This window comes from Erinaceus europaeus, chromosome 5 (genome assembly GCF_950295315.1).
Source record: "Erinaceus europaeus chromosome 5, mEriEur2.1, whole genome shotgun sequence".
Taxonomy (NCBI): domain Eukaryota; kingdom Metazoa; phylum Chordata; class Mammalia; order Eulipotyphla; family Erinaceidae; genus Erinaceus; species Erinaceus europaeus.
The window spans coordinates 15,861,072-15,868,907 of record NC_080166.1 but is presented as its reverse complement, the minus strand read 5'-3'; the positions used below and the strand labels follow the sequence as shown (position 1 = coordinate 15,868,907).

At 39.5% G+C, this 7,836-nt stretch overlaps 1 pseudogene; it reads left to right on the top strand.

Moving 5' to 3' along the window:
* Positions 1–2,230: 2,230 nt before the first annotated feature.
* On the top strand, positions 2,231–5,646 carry LOC132538739 (histone deacetylase 2-like; annotated as a pseudogene).
* The last annotated feature ends 2,190 nt before the right edge of the window (positions 5,647–7,836 follow it).

Sequence of the window (7,836 nt, the reverse complement as noted above, 5' to 3'; positions counted from 1 at the left end):
ACTCTCAGGATCCTGCTTTTGTTCTTACTACCATGTTACAATCTTGTTTTCCTTTCTTTCCTTCCTTCCTCCCTCCTTCCCTTCCTTCTTTTCAAATAAGATTTTTCCCCTTTATTATTTTATTGGGGGGGGGACCAATAGCTTGCAGGACGTTTGTTGACACGTGAGTACAATCTCTTATCTCCTCTTGATAGGTGTCTTCAGAACACTCAAATCTTCAACTTTTTCTTTTTCCATCATCATGTACTAAGACCAAACAGTCCTCCTCCCAACCCCTTCTTCCCTTCCTTCCCCAGAGTCCTTTGCTTTGGGTCAATACATCATACCCAGTCCAAGTGCTGCTTTGTGTTTTCCTTTTCTGTCCTTGTTTCTTAATTTCTGTGTACAAGTATGAACACCCAGCACTCATTCTTCTCCTTTTGCCTTATCCCATTTAATATGATTCCTCCAAGGTCCTTCAAAGATGAGGCAAAGATGATGGCATCATACCTATGATATATATATATATGTATATATGTATATTTATGTATGTATGTATATACATAGTGTGACTTTAATTTTAATTTTTAAGTTTTATTAGTGATTTCTTATTGATTTACAAAATTATGAGCTAACATGCTTATAATTCCATGCCATTTTCATCACTAAAATTTTGTGTCCCCATCCCCCCCATTGGAAACTACAGCAGTTCTCCCAAGGTTACAGATATAGGTTGACTATTATTTCTATAGCTATCTATCTCTACTTTTATAGATCTGGCAATTTTTTTCTGTGGTCCTACCTCTATTCCTCTCTTTTGTTTTTTAAATTAAATTTATTTATAAAATAAAAAATAGAAAATATCAACAAAACCATATAGTAAGAGGGGTGAAATTCCACACATTTCCCACTACCAGAGTTCCATATCCCATCCTCTCTATTGGAAGCTTTCCTAGTCTTTATCTCTCTGGGAGCATGGACCCAGGGTCATTATGGGGTGTAGAAGGTGGGAGGTCTGGTTTCTGTAATTTCTTCTCCAGTGGACATGGGCATTGACAGGTTGATCCATACTCCCAGCCTGTCCCCATTTTTCCATACTGGGTCAGGGCTCTGAAGAGGTGGGGTTCCAGGGTATGACTTTTTGTTAGCCACTCCTATGTCCTTGGAAATCTGGTTTGTTTCTAAGTTTGGGCTATTACAAATATACCTACCTATGACCCCGCAATTCTTCTCTTGGGAATATATCCAAAGGAAACAAACACACCCACTTTGTTCATAGCAGGACAGTGTTATTTTTTTCTTGTGGGGTCTCTGTGAATCTGATGTTTTCCATCTATTACCAATGAATCAATTTATTTCTCCATATCTAATATAAAGTGCAGTGGAGACTAGCCCGTTGGGCTAGCCTTAGTGCCATTAATTAGAAGGTACTGCTCTGGTCAACAAGTTTACATTTCCACCAACTGGATTCTGTCTTTTCTGACTTGATCTGGCCACTAACATTGGCTCTTTTTATTGTCTTAGCTAGTGGCAGCACTAGTGAATTTCTGAGACTCTTCCTGTCCACCTCTGTGGTATGAGAATGAACATCAGCTCTGTCATCAGGGTAGTCAAAATAGTTCATTCATTCATTTTCACTCAGCACATATAGAAAGATTACTTTGAAAAACACTGGTGGTTTGTAGGAGTGAAAGCATAAACGATGTTACAAAATCATCAAATAACTTAAAGGAACTGTAAATATTCTATGGGAAAATACTGGGTATTATTAGCAGAAGCATTTGACAACTGGTGCTCACTTACTTATGTATTCATTACAATGGGTTTAATAAGGAGGTGGGTCATAGTGCACCTGGTTGAGCACTCCCATTATAGTACATAGGGACCCATGTTCAAGCCCCAGGTCCCCATCTATAAGGGAGAAGTTTCACAAGTGGTGAAGCAGTGCTGCAGGTGTCTCTCACCTCTCTCCCTCTTTATCTCCTGATTTCCTTCTCAACTTCTCTCTGTCTTTATCCAAAATAAATAAATAAAAATATTAAAATATGTCCATTAAGCACCTATTATGTGGTAGTTTCTGATCTAGTTGCAGACAGACTATGACCCACATAGTTAACGACTGCCACCTCTCCAGATTCAAAGGAGGTCTCGAAACTTTACATCAGGCTCTACCTGATGCTGTTGACTGGCTACGGAAGAAGGGCAAACGCTAGAAGAAGAATCAACAAAATCTCAAATCCATGGCATTTACATGACGCAAGAAAAGCAACAACATTTCAAAGATTGGTTGAGCAAGATAAAGGGTAAGAAAGAGAAAGAGGTGTTCTCTTTGAAGTGTACCTGCAAGAGGAACCTTTGAACAGGTGACAAGTCATCTAAACCCTGGTGGAAGACTCGTGAGTCTCTGGGGTAAAACATTCCAGGTAGAGAAAACAGAGTTCCGCATCTGACTCAGGGGTCTGCATGGCAACACTGAGGACTAGAGAGGCACTGATAAGAAGCCTGAGGTGGAGAGCAAGAGAAGAGGCAAGGTGTTCTGCTGGAGACAGAGCCTGGGGTCAGCCTCCCTGATCTGTGGGAAGGATATTGGATACCATTCCAGTCACGTGGTTTTGCATTAGGAAGCAACACCATCATGGCAGCCTCCAGCTTGAAACAACCCACTGTCCTTTGTTTGAAGATACCACTTGGAGTTCATTTCTAGGCCCGCAAATCCTGATGATCTATGAGCTGCAGGCAGGCTTTGTTCCATTTTCTTTCATCCAGAATTTCCCCAAGGTGAAGACAGATTTATTGGTGTGAAATAACCAAATGAGGACAATTCCATTAGCAACGTCTGATAGCATCTTTGTAATGGCTTGGATTATCGGGACTCAAAAGAGGAAGTGACATTATCCCTTTTCATGATATCTCATACCCTGTCTAGTTCCCATCTGTAAACTTTAGCTCTCTTACTTGTGGGAATAAGTCAAGTTTTTTTTTTTTTTTTTTCATCCTACACCTACTCCATCCAGTGGTCTATGGCCATATGAAACTATGAACCCGAGAGAAAGAATGCCTTCTTCAGTTTTTGCCCAAAAAGCATGTGTTTTATTTCAATGAAAGAAGTGACCGGGGTCAGGCTGGATTGTCTAGTGTGGGTTTTTGGCCATATGTTAGGTGAAAAGTTAGCCAAACAATAGAGTACTTTGTTGAATACATAAATACTTTGTCAAGATAGAAAAGGCTTCATGAACACCTATGCTGTCAAATGGGACTGCTGTGTGACAGTTTGGGCAGAAACTATTAATTTTGTCTTTAAGTATCATTGAGGAAGAAACCTTGCTGTTCTCAGAGAGTGGCGATTTAACAAAATCACAAACAGAAAATGCAGAAGCAATGAAGACTTATGATTGTATAATGACTCAATGATTTAACAAATTCTTAGGTTGGACATTCTCTTGGGTTTTGGTTTATTTTAGAATAGTCTTTTATTGCAGACTAGATGGCATTTTGTTAGAGTTCATAAAGAGGTAAGGACAAACATGAATAAGATATTTATCAGATGACTTCCAAGGTCTATTTTAACCTTGAGATTCAATGATTATAGGATAGAATCTTGCACTTGAAGCTTAGAGGTCTGGAATTCTACTTTATATAAACTAATCTAATTTAGTGATTCAAAATTGATGGGTAGAGTACCTTTCAGTCCTACATGAGTTTGAGAAAATAATTTTTTTCTTCTGATAAAAGAATGTTCAGCCTTTGGGTTCACTTAAATCTTCCTTGTGTACGGAGCATTCTAAAAATTGATGACGTGGTTAATACTCGATAATCTGCATAATACTGGCTGACTATAATCATCGTGACCTATATTGATGCAGCTGAAGTTGAAGATTGCCCAGTGTACTTTCTTTGTGGAAAATTGTTTCCTCTCAATTCCTGGGCTTGGTCTTACAGTTCAAGTTTGAAATTGTATTGACACACTTTAATGAAAACATTAAATGTTTGATTTCAAAAAAAAAAAAAAAAGAAAGAAAGACAAGGAAATGTGTGTGAAAGACAGGGAAATGTGTGTGAAAGACAAGGAAATGTGTGTGAAATCTGGGAAGTTGTTCAGTGGTTAAAGTATAACTTACCATGTCTGAAACCTTGGGTCTGGTCTCTAGCATTACATGGAAGCACTGTGAACAACAACAAGGGAACTTAATGGATGATAGAGAGTTGCTATGTTTTTACTCCCCCCCTTTATTGGAGCATTAATGGTTTGCAGTCAACAGTCAAATATAGTAGTTGGTCCATGTGTAACATTTCTCAGCTTTCCATGTAACACTCTAAACCCCAACTAGGTTCTTCTCTGCCTTCATGTTCCAGGACCTGAACACTCACACTGCCCCAGAGTCCTTTACTTCGGCGCAATACAACAAATCAGGTCTGTGAAAGTTTCTAATTTGCCCTGTCTGACGCTTGGTGGAGGTGGATACACAGTCTGTAATATTGCTGGGTGTTATGTACATGAGACTGTAGCGGCTCTGGATTGAGAGATACCCAATGAGTTGCAATGGAATGATGATTACTTTGAGTATTTTAGAGAAGACTTTAAACTGCAAATATGACAAGCCAGAACACTCCGGAATACATGGGAAAGATAATACAGTGTGTATTTGAATTTTTTTTTCTTCCTCCAGGGTTATTGCTGGGGCTCGGTGCCTGCACCATGAATGCACTGCTCCTGGAGGCCATTGTTTTCCCCCTTTTGTTGCCCTTGTTGTTGTAGCCTCGTTGTGGTTATTATTATTACCATTGTTGATGTCATTCGTTGTTGGACAGGACAGAGAGAAATGGAGAAAGAAGGGGAAGACAGAGGGACAGAGAAAGATAGACACCTGCAGACCTGCTTCACCACCTGTGAAGTGACTCCCCTGCAGGTGGGGAGCCGGGGGCTTGAACCGGGATCCTTACACCGGTCCTTGCGCCCTGTATTTATGTAAGTTACTTCATGCACCTGGTATTCAAAATTCAAGCTATTCCAGAAGGTGTTATTCAGGAAGACAGTGGAGATGTAGTTGGGGGAGGCCCAGACAAGACAACTTCTTTTTCTCTTTTTTATAAGACAATTTATATTTGAGCATCAGACAAGTGAATAACTTATGATGGAGACTTCTCAGATTCAGTGGCACACCTGGCTAAGCGCACATAGTACTAAATTCAAGGACATGTGCAAGGATCCAGGTTTATACCCCTGCTCTCCAATGCAGGGGGAACACTTCACAAGTGGTGAAGCAGGTCTGTAGGTGTCTATCTTTCTCTCTCCTTCTCCATCTTCCTCCTTCTCTCTCAATTTCTCTCTGTCCTATCCAATAAAATGGAGAAAAAAAAAAAAGCTTCCAGGAGCAGTGGATTCATAGTGCCAGCGGTAATCCTGGAGAGGGGAAAAAAAACCAATTCTCAGATTCTGAGGATGAAAGAGAAGGATTTTATAGAAATGTAGCTGACCATAAGGAAGAAGCACAGAAAGCTAGAATTGAAGAGGACAAGGAGGAAACTGAGGACAAAAAAGCAGATGTTAAGGAGGAAGATAAAGCCAAGGACAGTAGTGGTAAAAAAAAAATGACAAAGGATGCAAATCAGAACAGCTCCACAAGCCTTGAATTTGAGAGTCTCAACCAATTTCAGGAACAACCATAAAGTGAGAACGTGTTTTCTGTTTTGAATACTTCTGGTTTCATTTTATATTACTGTGGCATGGACTGCATTTACTTTCAAAATACCTTTTTGTTTTTGTTTTTCTTGGCTAGTTTTATTGTGACTTTTCTAAGTATGAAGCAGAAGGTTTCTTTCTCTACCATGTTTTATGTGATAGTATTTAAAAAATGTGAATTATTATGCCAATCTGATCTTCTAAAGAAATAATTGGCCTTTCTGAGCTGAGTTTTATATCTTTTGTAATTATCTTTATTAAAAAAATGTACTTGGATGGTCAAAAAAAAAAACTTATGAGAAAATGCCCAGTCACTGATTATCAGAGAAATGTAGATAAAGACAACAATTAGATGCCACTTTACACTAGTGTCACATAGTAGAAATGATTGAAACACCAAGTGTTGGCAAAGGTCTGGGAAAGCAACCGTCTTCACTGCTGGTGGGAATGTAAATTGGCCCAATCCCTGTGGAAAACAGTCTGGAGACTTCTCAGTATGCTAGCAACTCACCTATCCTATTACATGGTAATTCCTCTCCTGATAATATACCCAGAGGAATCACACACCCATTTGAAGGGATCTATATACATGTACGTTCCTAGCAGCACCATTTCTAATAGCCCAAACTTGGAAGTATCCCAGATGTCACATCTCTTTAATTTATTTTTAGTGCATAGAGACAGAGAGAGACTAATATGAGAAGGGAAGATAGAGAGGGACAAAGAGACACTTGCAGCTCTAGTTCACCACCAGAGTTCCTTGTCTCATCCCCTCTAGTGATAGCTTCTCTATTCTTTATCCCTCTGGGAGTATGGACCAAAGATCTTTATAGGGTGCAGAAGTGGGAAGTCTGGTTTCTGTATTTGCCTCTCTGCTGGACATGGGTGTTGACAGGTTGATCTATACCCCCAACCTGTTTCTATTTTTCCTTAGTGGGGTAGGCAGAGAGGTGGGGTTCTAGGACACACTGCTGAGGTCATCTTGGGCTTATTTCTTTTTATGATTTATTGGTAGCCTCATACGTGCACCATCATAGTCTAAAAATACACTTTGTATAATTTCAATATATTTTAGTACTATAAATATATCATTCCACTCTTGCCTCTAGCTTCTGTGGTGAGTAATTTGATTAATACTTCTATATGTTAGTTATTTCTCCCTTTCCCAAATACTGCAATATTCTGAAAATCACTTTATTGAGGATGCACTAGTGGTTTCCAGTACAGTTCTTAGCACATCGCCATACTTCCTCATCTCTTTAAGAAACTTGCGTAGTGCAGCGGGCTAAGCGCAGGTGGCACAAAGCACAAGGACCGGCATAAGGATCCCAGTTCGAACCCCGGCTCCCCACCTGCAGGGGAGTCGCTTCACAGGCGGTGAAGCAGGTCTGCAGGTGTCTGTCTTTCTCTCCTCCTCTCTGTCTTCCCCTCCCTCTCTCCATTTCTCTCTGTCCTACCCAACAACGACAACAACAATAATAACTACAGTAATAAAACAACAAGGGCAACAAAAGGGAATAAATAAATAAAATAAATATAAAAAAAATTAAAAAAAAGAAACTTGCACAATATTTTTTCTTTGCCCCTTTATTTGAGAGTTTTACAATAATGTGTCTTGGTGTAGATAATTTTTTGTTCAGGAACTTGGGTGTCCACCCAGGTTACTGAATATCTATGTTTTGAATGTTGATGAGTTATGAAAATTTTTCCACTTTGATTTCTTTAAATATCTTGGTTATTCTGGGAGATACAGTGCTCAGTGGGAGTGTATTCAGATCTCTGAGAACCAGTTATTCAGGAGTGTTCCTCATTGTGTTTCTCTGTGTAGTGAATATGTCAAGGTCTTCTCTCTTTTCTTCTAGCCTGCTGCACAAATCTGTTCCAAATTCCATGATTCTCTGTTGGTAGCACAATACTCTGAATATGTGTGGTTCCGTTTCCAGACCTTGGCCTTGGTCATTGCTCCACCAAGCTGATGAGACTATGTGAGCAGTTTTGTTTCCCTTGATATACTCCCTGAGAACATAATTAAGAGCCTTAAGCTCACCATTCTTCAGCATGACCAGGTCTCTGCTCCATAAAAAATGGTGCTGGTGCAGGTAGAAAAGTGAAACCATACAAATCAAAATGGATTGATGATCTACAAATTAGACTGGAAACTCTAAAATGTATGGAAG